The sequence below is a fragment of the Ictidomys tridecemlineatus genome, chromosome 2 (genome assembly GCF_052094955.1).
Source record: "Ictidomys tridecemlineatus isolate mIctTri1 chromosome 2, mIctTri1.hap1, whole genome shotgun sequence".
Lineage (NCBI taxonomy): Eukaryota > Metazoa > Chordata > Mammalia > Rodentia > Sciuridae > Ictidomys > Ictidomys tridecemlineatus.
The window spans coordinates 179,099,059-179,114,898 of NC_135478.1; the positions used below are offsets into that span (position 1 = coordinate 179,099,059).

General features: G+C 44.9%; 1 protein-coding gene and 1 long non-coding RNA gene across 2 annotated transcripts in view; both read right to left on the reverse strand.

The window, feature by feature from the left end:
• Snd1 (staphylococcal nuclease and tudor domain containing 1) overlaps nt 1-15,840 on the reverse strand; it is a 410,467-nt gene that overhangs the window by 70,884 nt on the left and 323,743 nt on the right. The gene's annotated exons all lie outside the window — the stretch shown is intronic.
• LOC120891874 (uncharacterized) lies at nt 3,114-10,573 on the reverse strand. The gene is made up of 2 exons (XR_005736454.2): nt 10,403-10,573; nt 3,114-6,806 (listed from the first exon to the last, which is right to left on the reverse strand). It is a non-coding gene; the product is annotated as an uncharacterized LOC120891874 (long non-coding RNA).

The window sequence follows — 15,840 nt, forward strand, 5'->3', positions numbered from 1 at the left end:
TGGGTACCGAGTGTCAACAGGAAAAATCTCCCTGGGTAAGCAGTAGCTGCATTTGTGCAACCCCCTTGTGTGAAAGGAATCCTGGTATCAAACAGACGCCTAGGGGACTGGAACAGTGCAAGTGACTTTGGGGCAATGGCAACCCTTCTACAGGTCCCTCTCTAGGTAGGTGATGCAATGTGAGACGGAGGAAGCTCCCCATTCCATCTCTAAGCCTCTGAATGGGCAGTAAGTCCTTCCTGGAACTCTGCTATCCCCTGATACAATACTGAACAGCTCTAGGGCTGTTCTGACATAATTGGGGTGGGTGGTAGTGTATCTGCCACATATTGTTGCTGGCTAAAGTTTCTGGCTATGAATATGATGGCTGCTTTCAGGACAAAGACAAATATTGCTAATTCAGGTCCTTGGGACCCACCATGGCAACCTGGACTGTGCCTGCAGGTCACTCTTGATCTAGCATTTCCATATGACGAGACTTTCTGGACAAACTCAGGGCACTAAAATTTGGTTAGACCCAAGCAAAAGTGAGGAGATCTGAAGGAGTATGTTTCCTGTGATTAAGTGGTAACAAGAAGAGAAAGTGACAAAATTTAGACAAGGAGTCTGAAACTGTCATGAAGAACATGACACTCATTGGTGAGATCTATCCTGTGGCTTTAGAGAAATGAGAAGGTTCCTGGGTACTCTACTCTGGTAAAGGGCATTTCCTGTACCAAAGTGAATAGGAGAGCAGACCCCAGCCCTAGGCTGCAAGTAATCGTAACATTTCAGTGGAAATAAGGCCCCTTAATTCCACACCACACACATGGAACCTTGCCTCTGAGGAGAGCTCACCAAATCACTGGCTTCAAATTCTAGGGATAGACAGGCTTCTTAGTTAGGATGTTATTGGTCCTTGGGTGGCAATAAAGATATTTCATCATTATCGATGACTGAAAATATTCTTATCCTTAAGTAAATATACCAGGCTGTATACAGAGTAGGTAGTTATCTCAATCTTGATATTCCTCTTTAGGAAAGGGTTGCCTTGGGGGCTTATGCTGCTCCCTATTCAAGTAGCCCGTGAACTCTTGAGAAAAACTTTTGAAATAATGTGTACAGCAGCTAAGTGAGTGTTAGGATGCATAATGTGAACACTGGTATTGCTGTAACACTGGCATTAACACTGCTGGGGTCCCTGAGGGTTAGAGATGACCCAAATGAGCCGGTGAAAAGGTTGATAGGTGACCCAAAAGAGCTAGTGTATTTATACAGCGTGGCCCCACTCAAAGGCAAACAGGCACTATGGTGGACAGTTGCTGCCAGCTTCCCTTCCTTCTGTAGGCTGTTGCCGGAGTGGGCGATCTCACTCAGGCAGAACCTGCAGGATGGACCATAGTTTTGCTGCTCAGCAGTGAGCCAACATGGGGAAAGGCTGAGGATACCCCAAGGCCGCTGTAACCAATCTTCCTCTTGTAAGTTTGCCCATTATGCTGGCCATATTTGTTATCAGTCTGTTTCTGTTAGAAAGGGACAAGGAGAAGGGAAACTATTTATTTTGATGGTGTACTACAGGGTACACTGAAACCGACTATGAAAATGAGGAGTGATGCTTTGAGAGGTTGGCCAAAGACTGTGTTAAAAGAAGAAAGTGGAGGAAAAGAAAGTAAGGTGATTTCTGATATCAGCTCTGATTCTCTCAGTGCCCAATACTACTTAGGAGGCAGACAGGGTGAGACTAAGGCCATTTGCAAAAACAGATAAGCTTGAATGCAGGCTGTGAAGTGTCTTCTATACACACGAACATGAACTTTGCTCTATCCCTGTCCTAGGAATTTCAGATAATTTTGTTTTTCAAAAAAATCATGTCACCTTGATTAATATGCCAGAATATGAACCAAGAGCTGTCTTCACCTTAGCCCCAGGCTGACCTGTAGGCAACCAGCCCCTTCATCTCAGGAAAGCAGGGCAGAAAGGGATGGGAGTGGCAGACATTGCTGGGTACGGCTGGGGCCATCTGCACTACTGTGAATCAAGGTTGGCTCAGACAGAAGGCGCGAGGGAGGAGGTGCAGCTGCTGATGGCTCAGACAGCTTGGACCTGTCCAGGCAAACAAGCCGCTCAAGTGCAAGAACAGCCAGCCAAGTAGGCAGAGCACAAATAAGGACTTAAGGCTTGAAATATCTGACAAGATATGGAAAGAGGAGAGGAAGCTGTCTGGGATTTCACCTGGTGTCTGGCCTTCCTCTCACTGCTATGGTAGGCTCTTCTGCTACTTCTGAGTGGGGTGTGATGCTTGGGAGTTAGGCTGGAGCCTAACTCATCATTCTGGGAACAAATTGTAGAGACAGCTCCGGGTTGTTCTCCCCCACCAATACTTCTCCCCCAAAATTACACTCTTGTCCACAGATAAAACTATCATTTTTCTGCTCATTTGCCCAAAGTTAAGAAGCAGTGGGCTCTGTGTCTACCAAATACACAGTATGGGAGGATTAGCTAAGGAGGGGACATGGCTTCTCTGTTCACCCCTGTGCTTGGGAAAAGGGGTCCCAGCAATGGGCCATGCAGGGAGGACAAGCATTATTCAAGCTCCTTCTAGTGAAGACTAGTCTCAAGGCAATGCTCCTCAGCTCCAGGTATACATTAGCACTCAGGAAGCTGTTAAATACCAGTCTAGATCAAATAGATCATAATCTCTAGGGGTGGCGATGGGGACTTTGATATTTTAAAAAACATCCAGGGGATCAGAGAGACCTCTGCTCTAGACTCAAGAGGGAAGCAGGATAGAGGCTAGAAGCATTTTTTGAACATGGTTCTGCTTAAGCTTTCTTTCTTTATACTTTTTTCCTTTAGTTGTAGATAACCACAATACCTTTATTTATTTTATGTGGTGCTGAGGATAGAACCCACTGCCTCATCTGTGCAAGGCAAAGTGTCCCATCACTGAGCCACAACCCCAGCCCTGCTTAAGCTTTCTTTCAGGCTCAGGAGCTTGCCAAGTTTCAATGACTGTCTGCCCTGGAAAAACAAGGGGAAACCCTCCTTCAAACGTATCACCCACCTCAGAGCCCTAGGCAAAGAGGGAGAGAAAACAGATGGCTGAGATCCAGGAATACCAAGTGGGAGAAATAGAGGCACAGAAAGTTTATCCTTTATTCCAAAGCAAGTTGGAACAGAAACAAATGGCATCCTTCCCTCCAGCCTTTATAGCCAGAAACCTCCCCAATCAGTCAAAGGAGGCACTACAGGTAAATTTAGGCAGGCTCCCGATCACCGTGTGGTGGTGGTTCATAAGCCCAAATGAAAGAGAAGCCGATTTCTAAAATGTGAGGCTTGTGTCTCTTGGCATGGTGGCACTCCCTGCCAAGGCCTTTCCTTGGTTTGCTCATTCATTTGTATGCTTATTTAGAACCAAGGGCCAGCATCATGCTAGGTGCCAGAGAACTATGGAGATGAAGATTTGGTCCTTGCCTGGAGATGCTCAGCACCACAGGCAAACAACTGAAATGGTTAGGCTGTGCTGACAGCAGGCAGATGCACAGTGGAGAGCCTTGTAGAAAGCAGGCCAGAGCCAGGGGAAACCTTTTCCACTGTTCCATGAAGAAATGCAGCACAGGCTGCATAGTAAGTATACAGTGTTACCTTCAAGTACCTGGGGGCTGCTTGCCCTAGAAGTGGACTGAGGAGGACATTTACCAAGTTGGACTGTGGATGCATGCAGTGGACAGTACTTGGACCTTGAATCAGATGCTGTGGGAAAGACAGAGATGCCTGGGCCTTCCTGAGGGGCTGGGACATGGGTGGGGATGGAGTGTAACTTCTGTACCTCTCAAGGTTCCCCTAAGAGTTGGGAACAGGCAAACACTCTCTCAGTAAACACATTAGTAATACTGTATGTATTCTGAGCTGGTTGAGTGACCTGGGCAGTTGTAGCTCTCCCTCTACTTCAGTGTCCCTTAGCAACACAATTAGCTTAATGTTTAGGTGTAAGTCACAAAGCCACTTAAACAAAGAACCAACAGCTTACTAAGCCAGGGTCTTCATCAAGGCTGCGGTTATACAAATATAGTATAGAAGCTTCTTGCCTGAGCTCCTGAGCTCCATTTAGTTTGACTGCAGCAAGATGCTGTTTGTTTCGCCTGTTAAGCAGCCAGAGGAAACTAGCACTCAGGTATTGGAACAGGCACTGAAGACACAAAGGAGTCCCCATGTATATGCACACAGAGCTGAGAGTGCGTACGGTGTTGGGGCTGGGGGAAGTGGAAATTTCAGCCCTTCCATTGCAGCCTTGGCCAAATCCCACTTGGAAAAGTGCTCAGTACTCAGAGGAGATGAGGACTCTCTTGTGGCATGTGTCATGATGCAGATGCAGCTGTCTTCTCTTTTCCTTGTGAGGCCTAAGAGACCCTCAGGATGGGGCATGCAGCGTTGGCAGGGGACAAGCAGGTAAAGCTCAAGGCATAGCAGTTCTCAGGCTGGTTATAGCAAGGTCACTCACTGGAGGACTGAGCTATCTAGCTGCCGCTCCAGTTCCAACTCTAGATACCTGTTCTTTGTGCCCATTCTATCCCCCAGAGTCAATACTGCTCACAGATACCTAGCCTGATAGATGAGGCTTATGCTACATAAAGCCCAAAGTTTAAGATGATCACCTAAGGTATAGGGATCCAAATTTAATCTCCTAAACTTATGATTAAGTCTTAACCTTAGCTCACATTAGAATCACCTGGAGAGCCTTAAAAAAAAAACCCTTAAATTTTTAATTAAAAATAAAGGTTCTATATGAAAAATTTGAATCCCTGAAAATAGTAATGAACTCCCATATACCCATCACCTAGACTCAATAATTACTAAAGTTGTCAACTTTATGTCACTTATCCCCTTTTCTTTGTTGAGGTATTTTAAAGTATATCTCATGCCTGATGCCATTTCAACCTTATACCCTTCTGAAAAAGATATGGTCATTTTCTTATGTAGCAACAATGCTATTCTCACACTTATCAAATTTAAAAAAGTTATTCTTTGGTATCAGCTAATATACTTGAGAACTTATAATAAAGAGCTGGGCTTGATGAGGCCAGAATCTCTGGAAGGAGGCCCAGCCATTAGTAGCTTCCATAAGCTTCCCTGCTCTGTGATGCCAATATGTTGCCAGGGTTCAGAACCACTGCCCTGGTCAATCTAGGATCATGCTGTGGGATCTTCAGCCAGTTCTGTCAATGTCCTCTAGTCCCTGACCATGTGGTACACAATAAAAGCTAAAGAAAATACAAAAAGTCATGGGCAAGATGAAGAGGAGGAAAACAAAAGCATAAAAAGTCGGCAAGTCACAGAACGGAATCCCTTGTATATTCCAAGGCTGTCCTCTGCTCAGGAGTTGAAGCCCACTCAGTTGATGCATCAGATCCATCAAAGCCTCGAGAAGCCTGGAAGGCGGGTGGTTCCCAGCTGCCCACGCTGCTTGCAGAGTCCTTGGCACCTCTACATTAGGCCAGCCTGCATTATTCCTCCTCCCTATTTCTAGCTCTTCTTGCTTCTGAACATGCTGGCAAACTTTAAGCTTTAGCACCTGGATCTTAGAGAGGATTAATTACATAGGCTATGGTGGTGGGGTGTGTGTGTGTGTGTGTGTCTGCGCAAAACTTCTTGGGTGTTGCACTGGAGTGTAAGAACCATATTCTTCAATTTTACTTTTCTCATTAAAAAAAAAAAAAACCCTAAACAAAACATACTGCAAAAAGATGAGGCTGTATCACTGTAGCTAAAAATACCTCCACTGAGGGCGTCCGCTCACCAGCTCCTCAATTAGAGATGCTACAGGGCCCTTTGTGAGTTGTGTAGTGCTGGCAGCTCCACGGGGGCTCTGGGTGGCTGGGGACAGTCCCTGGAGCAGTGACTTGTGACTGCTGGTTGGATGGGGTCTGGCAAACAGCCAATGAGCCTGCATTGAGACTTACATGCTTCAGGTAACTTCTAAACCCTTCTTGCTTTATGGGCCCACTACTTAAGCCAAGAAACCTCTTGCCCTCTTCTACAATGAGCCAGAATTATGCCTGTCATAATACCATGATCTTGACCTCCCCAAGGTTCACATGAGAGTCAGCAATGCCACCCAACCTGACTCAGGATGTCTGTGGTGCTGAACAGCAACTTGCAGCTGTGGGTAGTGGTAACTAGACCCAGGTGAAGCCTCTTGGGGCCTCAGGAAAGGGCTGGCATCTGAAGGAACACTGTGCAGAGGCATGGGGCTTCTCAGCTTTCTCTGGATCTCTTTCTACATTGTCTTGGGGTATAGGCCATTTAGTCCAACATGCTCATCTGTACTGAAGAAGATGCAAACTCAGGGAGGTGAAAAGATTTTTGCCAAGTTCACAGAGTTGGTAAATGGAAGAGTCAGGAAACATGGCAATCTTAATAACACGTGTAATATGTTCAACTATGTCATGTTACCCTAATAACTGGATTCATTCTAAGCATTCAACAAGTGTTGAAAAAGCTATGGGAAAAGGTAGCTTCAGTCCAAGTGCCAAAGGGACCAAAGAATGTCAGCAGAATTGCCCGATGACCTGGGAATTCTTTAATGCAGAGGTTCTGAGGAACTCAGCACCTGAATCAGAGGTTCTGTGGGAACACTGATAACTCCACATGTTGTAGTCTTCAAGTAGACATGAATGGTCTTCAGCCATTCCCTATTTTTGTCTGGTAGAGCAGGAAACATCTGGTATAAGTTTGACTAGGGCCTGTAGGAGAAAAGTGGGCAAGAACAAGTCCATGGCCAATTTGATTCAGGCATCGACCTCCTTTCTCATTTCTTGTGTGTGATCCTTATAAAAGAATTTGAAAGCGTAAGTTAAAAGGATGAGGGTAGGTGCAATTCCTAGTAAAACACACTCATAGAGAGGATAAAAAAATGACAAGGGGCAAGGGTTAAAAAAAAAAAAAGGTTGAATGGGAAAATGCATTAAAGAGGCAAATTTCTTCAAGAAGAGTACAATGCAAATCCAATATTTCCAGAGTGCTTAGTATGGACCCTTGCTAGTCTAGAGTCCTGCACTGTTCAACCTGGTGGCTGCTAAGCACATGTGCCTATTTAAATTAAAATTGAGCTTCAATGAAGATTTGGGTTCTCAGCTGTACTAACCACCTTTCAAATGCTCAATATCTATAGGCAGTGGCCACAGTATTGGACAGTGCAGATAAATAAATTTCCACTGATACAGAAAGTTCTGTTGGCTACTCATTGACTCTGGTTGTCTTCTTTCATTTCTTGATGGCTACAAGTAGCTTCTCAAACCCATTGGAGGAAGAACTAAACTCAGGAAAGCTAGAGGGTACCATATTCTATTCTCTAGCATCCCATTAAACCTGAAATCTCAAAAGAAGCTAAGAGCAAGTACATATGAATCTACAAGTGTACTAGGCTCACCAGGTCATAACCCTTTATACCCCATGCTCTGTCTACACATTCATAGCCACTCTGACCTTTGCATATTTTATTCAGTTTCTATTTTACGCAGTTTTAATTGATGTTTAATAATATAGCTTAACTCTGCATGGTGTTCCAAGACCCTCACCAGGGGGCCGCTCACAGGCAGAAGCACAATTAATAGCAATCCCCAGAAAATTATGCCCTGTATCAAAGTTGTCATTGCACCATATAAATGCTTATTATTACTATTGAATTCTCCAGCCCTGACACCTCCCTGTGCTTACTAGGTAGCAGATAAACCTCTGTTTGTGTCTTCCCTACTCTACCACACCACCAGGACTAAATATAGTCCTTGTGTGTAAGTTTAGCTCCATTTAGCTGTTTTAAAAAGGAAAAATCAGAGTTAATAAAATTGGTGGAAAATGTGATTTATTCCTCCCCCACTTGACAACCCCTTAAAAGACATATGACATCACTACTGGCAAAATGGGGAACCAGCCTCAGCTAAGGGTAGGGAGTCTCTCATGTTGTCGGGCTCCCCAGTCTCCTGTGATAAAGCAGGCCCCTCAGCCCTGCATACTGGAGCTAGAGATAGTGCCTTGGGCCCACCTTGTGCTAGGGAGTTCCCTAAACAAAACAATGTAACCTGTCCTCCAGAAAAAGAAAAAACAGAGAGATAGAGGGGGGGGGGAAGGGAGGGAGGGGGGGGAAGGGAGGGAGGGAGGGGGGGGAAGGGAGGGAGGGAGGGGGGGGAAGGAAGGGAGGGGGGGAAGGAAGGGAGGGGGGAAGGAAGGGAGGGGTGGGAAGGAAGGGGGGGGAAGGAAGGGAGGGGAAGGAAGGGAGGGGGGGAAGGAAGGAGGAGAAGAAGAAGCAGAAGCAGCAGCAGCCCTCAACTGACAGCAGTTTAGTACTCCTTGGTTGTTTCCTTTCATTTCATCTGAAGCTCAGGTTTTGGCATGAATAGGCAGCAGCTTTCTACAATTGCAAATCAGGAGAAGCTATGGAAAATTCCAGGTCTGTCGACACCTGTACTCCTCCCCCTCTGGCATGCCTTCTGATTCCGTGTGCAGTTATCTTTGTGTCCCTGTCTGGACAGTCCCCTACAGAATGCCAAGGCCCCAGTAACTTCTTTGGACTTAGCCTCCTGTCCTTTTCTCACTAAAATAACCCAAGTTGAAGAGCATTCACTTGTTTACTTCTTCTATCTGCCTCAGTCACATATATCCACACCCCTGTAGATGACATAGTCACATTCTCACATATTACTTAAACTTGGAGTGGATGATTAGGTGGTGGCAGCTGCTGTCTGGGAGGCGCTGTGGGGGTAGAGGTAAGAGGCACATAATGGGAATGTGAAGACTTTAGCTCTACCTTGAATTTACTATGTGAATGGGCCCAAGTGATAAACTTCTTCATGCCTCAGTTATCTCAACTACTGGGAAATGTTTGGCTTGGACTATATAACCTCTTGAGCCACTCTAGCTATAAAATGCTCTAACTCAGTATTATGAAAGCCCATGTTCAAGTCCTTGAAAACTGAATGGGTCATACTTATTTCTATTTATAATCTGTTTTTTATTTTTGCACTCAATGCTCCATAGAGAAATGTAGATTCCTATTCTAAATTCTTCTAGTCAACAAAAGAAAAGCTCTGTTTTAGTTTGTTTGACAGGGAAATGTTTATAACTAGATTGAGTTTCCTATATTTATATTTGCTTTGCCTTCTTCCATCTTTGCCTAAAAAAGGAATTTCTAAAAAACCAGAAATGCTTTCTGTACTCAGCAGAGCAGGAAAGAGGCTGCCTTGGCTGGAGGAAGAAGAAGATGGTGAGAGTCTCAAGCCCCAGTGGAGCAGGACTATTTGCCATCTGCTGCACTAGTTGCCTCGTCTCCAAATCAGGCCTGGTCTGTAGTTTGCTGCAAATATTAGGATCCGGGCCACACTAGTACTTCCCACCCATGGCAAGCCTTGAACCCTTTGTACTGTGGCTGCCAAGATGATGTGAAGGCAGGGGGCCATTTTCCAGCTTGGGGGGGGACCACGTGCATTAAATGGGAATAGATTCTTCTCCTTTCCTCTTATCATCCTCAACCATTTTAAAAGCTTTAGAACCTAAAAAAAAAATAAAAAAATAAAAGCTTTAGAACTTAAAAAAAAAAAAAAAAAAAAAGAGAGAGCTGCCCCAAACAAAGCTAAGGAAGATGATGGGATTGTCAGACTTTCCCCACCTCACCGATGCAGGACAGAATGGTTTATTAATGATCCATGGGAAAAGAACAATTGTCCTGCTGGCAGCTTCACATGTAATTAACCAGCTTCACAGAGAGCTGGCTGCCTTCTTCAAGTCTAGCATCTGCAGAGCTACCTGACAAAGCAACACTGGGTTTCTAGCGAAATCTCCCTACTGGGAGAAGGACATCCAAAATAGTGACCTCAACCCACTGGGCCCTCAGAAAACATGATAGAGATGGCAGTGCTCCTCTGGAGAGACCTGGCTGTGTGCTCAGGCTGACACAAAAGACTGCGGCTCCTCTGATGGCAACAACCAGCTCTGGTAACCAGCATTCCCACTAATCATCATTATGGGCACACTCAGGTAAGTAGTTGAGAAGAGTTATCTTCCAGGGGCCTTCAGATACCACTTCTTTGCTGCAACTCTACACAGGCAAAAGTCTCTGGGAATTGTTTTGCTTTGTACCCAGGCAACAAACTTCAGTACTGATGGAAGGGCTGAGAGGGCTTAATGACCATGCTGGGCATGGTGGACAATAGTTGCTTCTGTGGAAGAAGCCACAAAATTTAGATTATGATGCATAAAAGAGAAGGAAAGCTGGGTTAGTCAAGCTCTGGCTTCACAGTCAGTGCTAACTTCCCCTTTAAGATTCAAAGACCCCGGGTCATCTCACCAGGTAGTTACCATTCACAATGCAGAATTTAAAAATGAGCAATTTAGTATGTGGCAGCTGAAATGGCATATTCAAAATGTATACCTCATCACCTTTCCCAAGTGATAGTCAGAAGGGATTCCCAGTAAGGATGAATAGCATGCACATATTCACATTCTTCTGTGCTTGTTTCTAGGGTAGAGAGAGAAACTGATAATAACAGTCTTCCATGCTTCATGCCCCCCTCCTCCAAGATAGGAGCCCCTCAGCACAAGAACACTTTCTTCAGGCCCCAGCCCCACCCAGCCCCAACCCTGGCATCTCACATTCCCCCAGGGTGAACCAGTTACTACTGGAAAGCTAGAGAGGAATGACAAATCTTTGCATGTTCAGCAAAAATGGAGCCAGTTCACAGGGGTCATGCATGGTCTTTTCATTCACCACACTAAATTTACTGTGGAAAAACAGATAATAAAGGGGTAGGGGATGTTGCTGGATGACAGAGCAATGTCAGTCAGCTAGTGCTACTCTGCCTCTTTATATCACAGCACAGTTGGTGAACCCCTCAGATAAGCCACAGAGCCAAAGAACAGGCTCTACAGCAATTTTTTTGTTCATTACTCACCATCTCCTTTCCTTCCAACTTTGATTACAAGAGCCAAACCCAGTAGTTCTCTCATTTCTTTTAAAGTAGTGTGGAAATAGGAGCAATCCCAATTACAGATCAGCAACCTAACAGGCAAGAGAGGTCACTGGTGGCTTGGTAGGAAATGGATAGCTCATGATAAATGAATTGGTATGGCCTGCCATTTTTCCTTGCCGTCACTTTAATCAATAAGGGAAAAGGTGAATTGCTATTGATCTCTTCAACACCTCTGAACGATACTGTACAAATTACAGAAACACAAGGGGGTGGGAGAAAGAATAAAAAGAGGAAGGACAGGTGAAAGAAAGTCTGGGCTGTGTGAGGCTGCTGTATTTCCCTGGAGGTGGTCACCTTCTGGTCACTGGGTATCAGGCACGCTTGGGTGCCCTTGAGAGAATGTGTCATGAAGTGCCTTTCCCCATACCTGCAAGGGCAGGCCGTGGAGAGCATCTCAATGCCTCCATTTGCACTGCACAGGTCATGATACTTCATCAGGGCTACAGGACATGAGAAGCCATAGGGCTGGCTGCCTTGAGGCATGGCTAGGAGCCTGTGTTGCAATGTGCTAGGAATTCCAGGGCTCTGTGAGTTTCTGAAGTTGCCATCTTTTAGGGCTGTTGGGCTGTGATATCTCAATCACTGACTATAATTCTGGATGGAAAACCAAGAATTAGAAGTTTCAAGGGCAGTATCTAGTGACACTTTACCCTACTCCTGAGTCACATGCCAAGAAAATATAAGGCAAAACGATCTTGCATCATACTTGATAATAAAAAAGCTCATGGCTTCAGTCCTGTTTTCTGAAAGATCCCAGGCTGAAAAGGAATGAAGATTAGAGGCCTTGGTCAAAATACTAGAGGTCTGGTCTCAATCCTAGGCCCAAAGGGAGACTGACTAGAGTGAGACAAGAAGACAAACCTTATGCAAATATGGTCTCATATAGACAAGACAACCAGGAAATAGGACAGTGTTAGGATAACCCACAACAGGAAGACACAACGTTTAATGACTGATTATCATTTTCAACTCAGGGTTTGGTCCAAACAGTTGGCTACAGGAAAACTGAGAGGACACCTCAGTCTTCTAGACAGAACAAATTATGCTTATCAGAACTCAGCCAGTACTCTGCTCATGTCAGGAAAAAGGCAGTACACAGATATTAAGGCAAAGAGGCGGGGAACAGTGCCAAAGTTGAGCCCAATGGGGTAAAGAGTGATCATGTTTCAGGGCCCCAGACCAATAGTTCTCTGACTCCATTAATTGAGCCTAAGTATTCAGAACCTGGTGAGAAAAAAACAAAACAAAACAAAAAACAAACAAAAAAAACATATATGTGCCTCAAGGTCACACAAGATCCCTCAGTGCATGATGTGGTGCCTCAGGACCTCCCCACCTTATCTGAGTATTCACCTTTGAGCATTCTCAAGGCAGAAGAGGGCTTTAAAAGAATCCCCATTTTGCAGATGGTGAAACGAAGGCAAGTAGTCACATATCAGATACAAAACAGAATCCAGCCTTAAAAACTGGCATGTGAAAACAGCAAGAGCCCTTTAGGATGCTCCTGGCACTCTTGCTTAGAGGATTCTCCAGAGACCATGACTCAGGGTGTAACTGTATAATTCTGGAATCAGTGATACCACAGTTCGCCAGTATCCCCACCTTCCTCCCACAAATACCTGAAGGGCCAAAAACAGAGCAAAATAAAATGTAAGTTATAAAGCTGCTGATGTGTTGAGAGTGGAAGTGCTGAGATTAGAAGGAGGAAGTACTTAAGTGCACCCTGGGCATTTGGAAACGACCACGTCTGCAGCCCTGGAAGCTGATGGAGAGCTCTGGCTCTCTCTGCCAGGCAGGCTGCTGGCCCTTCACTCACGAGGTGGGGCACATGGCTGGGGGAGGAGTGTATGACGATAAGAAACAACTATTTAGAAAATACCAGTCCCCTCCTACAAGGAATCTTCCAATTCCAAAAGTGACCCTATTCTAAAATTACCAAGTGGCAGGTGGCCAGGCCAAAAAAATCCATATCCAATCAGTGGTAATGGACTATTTGTTGCATTTCCTCATATAAGGTTGCAGCACTACTATAAAATCCCTGGGTCAGTGGTTTTAGAGTTATTTAACTGGGGAGGCAACAGCACCCAGGCACTGCAAGCTCTGTAGAGACCTGTGAAGTGAAGTAGCAGGTATAGCTCTCTGGAAAGGAATGAGGAACCTGTTGGTTGTAGCTGCATGACCTTCAATCTCTAGCTGTACAACCAATGCCAAGTTCCTTTTCTGGTAACCACTAAAAGGAACTCTACTGCCTCAAGAGAAGGGAAAGGGAGACGCAAAAGGTATCACTCTAACCTGCGAAGAGCAGGACATAGTGAAGCAGCTTCCAGCTCCACCTTTCATTCCTGGTTTAATGGAGAGTTCTTCCTCCTGCAGCAACTGTTCCTAACAATTCCACTTGGGGTTCTCTTCCTGTCCCTTTCTGTCCTGGTTAACACCTAGATCTTTCTTTAGGGCTCCTGCTGGCACTGCTAGCTTCCAACTCTTCCAATGTAATGCAGATCAAGGGTAAGCATATGGCAATTTTAGACTACTGTGGCTGTGGGAGGGAAGGATGGGACAAAAAGAGCACTGCAACTCCATCAAGAGAACAAGGAGGTCTGGGCTAGACATCCTGCAGCCCTCATTTTCAAGGTGTAGCAACACTGGGAAAAAGTAAGGGTAGAAGTCCTGTGTAAATGCACAGAAAGCCCCCATGGTAAAGGCACTCTAGTCACTATTTCTTAGACACAGATACATAAGAGGTGACTGTGGACTCCTGGTTCCCCCCTCTTGTGGTGATGGTTGGCCTTATCAGTCCACAGTCAAGTCTAGAAAAGACTCCTTAAAGGTTAGGACTCTTGGTTATTACCTCCGGACCTTTACTCTTCCAATGAATGTGATGCTGTGCAGAAAGAAATGGTTTCAATGTGTAGGACCACAAGGATCGCAGGCAATGAGACCCTGTGCTTTCTTACTTCACAGAGAAAAGACTGGCTGATGCCTGAAGGTACTTACACAAACACTTTTGGAATTTAGACCAAGGACAACAAATGGATTTCTGTGCAGGTGCTAAATCCATTCAACTGGTCATAGCTTTGAGTATTCCCTGAGTCCCAATAAAAGCAGTGCTGTGGCCTACAGCAGTGTCTAAAGTGGAAATAGTACTTGATGAAGAGCTGGGGGAGCATACTCTTTGTCATTACAGGCTTAAAAAGGCAGGTTCAAGGATGGGTGATGGAGAGGACCGTACCTTATTCTTTGTTGATTCTAATAAAATGCTGTTCACAGCACACACACTTATATCCAGCCTACCACCCTCCTCTGGATATAGTGTTTTGTTAATGTTGAAGTTTGAATCCTATTTTAGAAGAATCATTAGAGAACTTATTTCAATAATAAAAATGATGCTGCAAGCTGCTATGCATGAGTGTTTCGTATCTACCAGGTACCGTGGTAAGCATTTACATCTATTCTTTACTTTCACAACCACCCCCTCAGAGAAGGTGCCTTCTTTACATAGGTGAAGCAATTAGGTGTTGCAGGACTAATGCACTGCACAACACTAGGGACACTATTCCTGCCCTAGGTTTAGAGAGGATGAGGAACAAGTCCATAAGTAAGGCTGGAATGGAATCCAGGACTTACTCACCACGTTATTAGGAGTTTCTGTTAAATGACCAAGAAGGAAAAGATGCCCTTAAATGTTCTGAAGATGAGCTGTCCTTTCTGACAATCTGACATGTTGTTTGGGCCAGGTTAGGGTATCTCTGCTGTTAATTCTCAGGCTTGCTCATAATCTTATTTCATGCATCAAAGCATTTCATAACAGACCATTGGTCACTTTCATTTTCAAAATCCATTTACGTTCAGCTGACCAGAAACTGTCACGGGTGGAGTAGCAAGTGGGAAGTTCATCAATAAAGCTGGGTTAGGAATGCAGAGGTTCTCAAGTCCTTGGCAACAGACACAGGAGTGGGCATGCTAACAGCAAGAAAAAGGCAGAATCAAGGTCAGCTCATCCACCGGAACAGTCACTCTTGTGTCCTTGGGGGAGTCACATGTGGAGCACCAGAATGTTAGTCCTACCTGGAGAGCAGACACAGTCTACAATCTGCTTATTCTTTGCTGGTGGCTCAGGCAGCCTTGCTATTGTATTATGAGCTGTGTTCTAAAAAGCTATCAATTGAATTATATAATACCAAGGGGGAAATTCAGGCAGTGGGAGTGGCTTGGAATGTTTGGAACAAACAGAACAGGGAGGTGCAAGGCCTGAAGAGACTCCAGACACACCAGCATGAAAGCTCACATTCAAGTCTTCATGGGTACTGGCCTGTGTATTGGGGTCCTGAGTGAAGCTCTTCTGAAAACAGGCAGTGGGCATGTATGTATGAGGTCATCTGTAGTTTATAAAGAAAACACCTGCTTGTGAGAAGAAATTAAATGCAACAGAGATCTGTTTTTCAAACCAGGCTTTCAGAAGGAAGGGCACAGACTATATAATATGGTATGAAATATTTCACCTGAAAAACTTCAAGCTACTTTCCCCTTCAGCTCTTTATTATTATATTAAGAATATTCACTCTCTCCAAACCCTTTTAAGAGAAACTTCACCAAAGCTCCAGAAACAGGGATTTTTCAGGATGATTAAAGAGCTAAGAGACCAGGAAGTGCTATTTTAAAGCACCTAATACTTCTACATTAAAGTAAATGTAACACCAGCTCTCCTAGCACAAACCTTACCTCTGGGGGTGAAGTAGGGGGTGTCCAGAGATCCTTTCCTCATGGCAACATTTCTCCATTTGTTCTGGGTCATAAGCCTTACACAGCCTCCTGGTGCCCACCTGGTGCATGGCGATAGCTG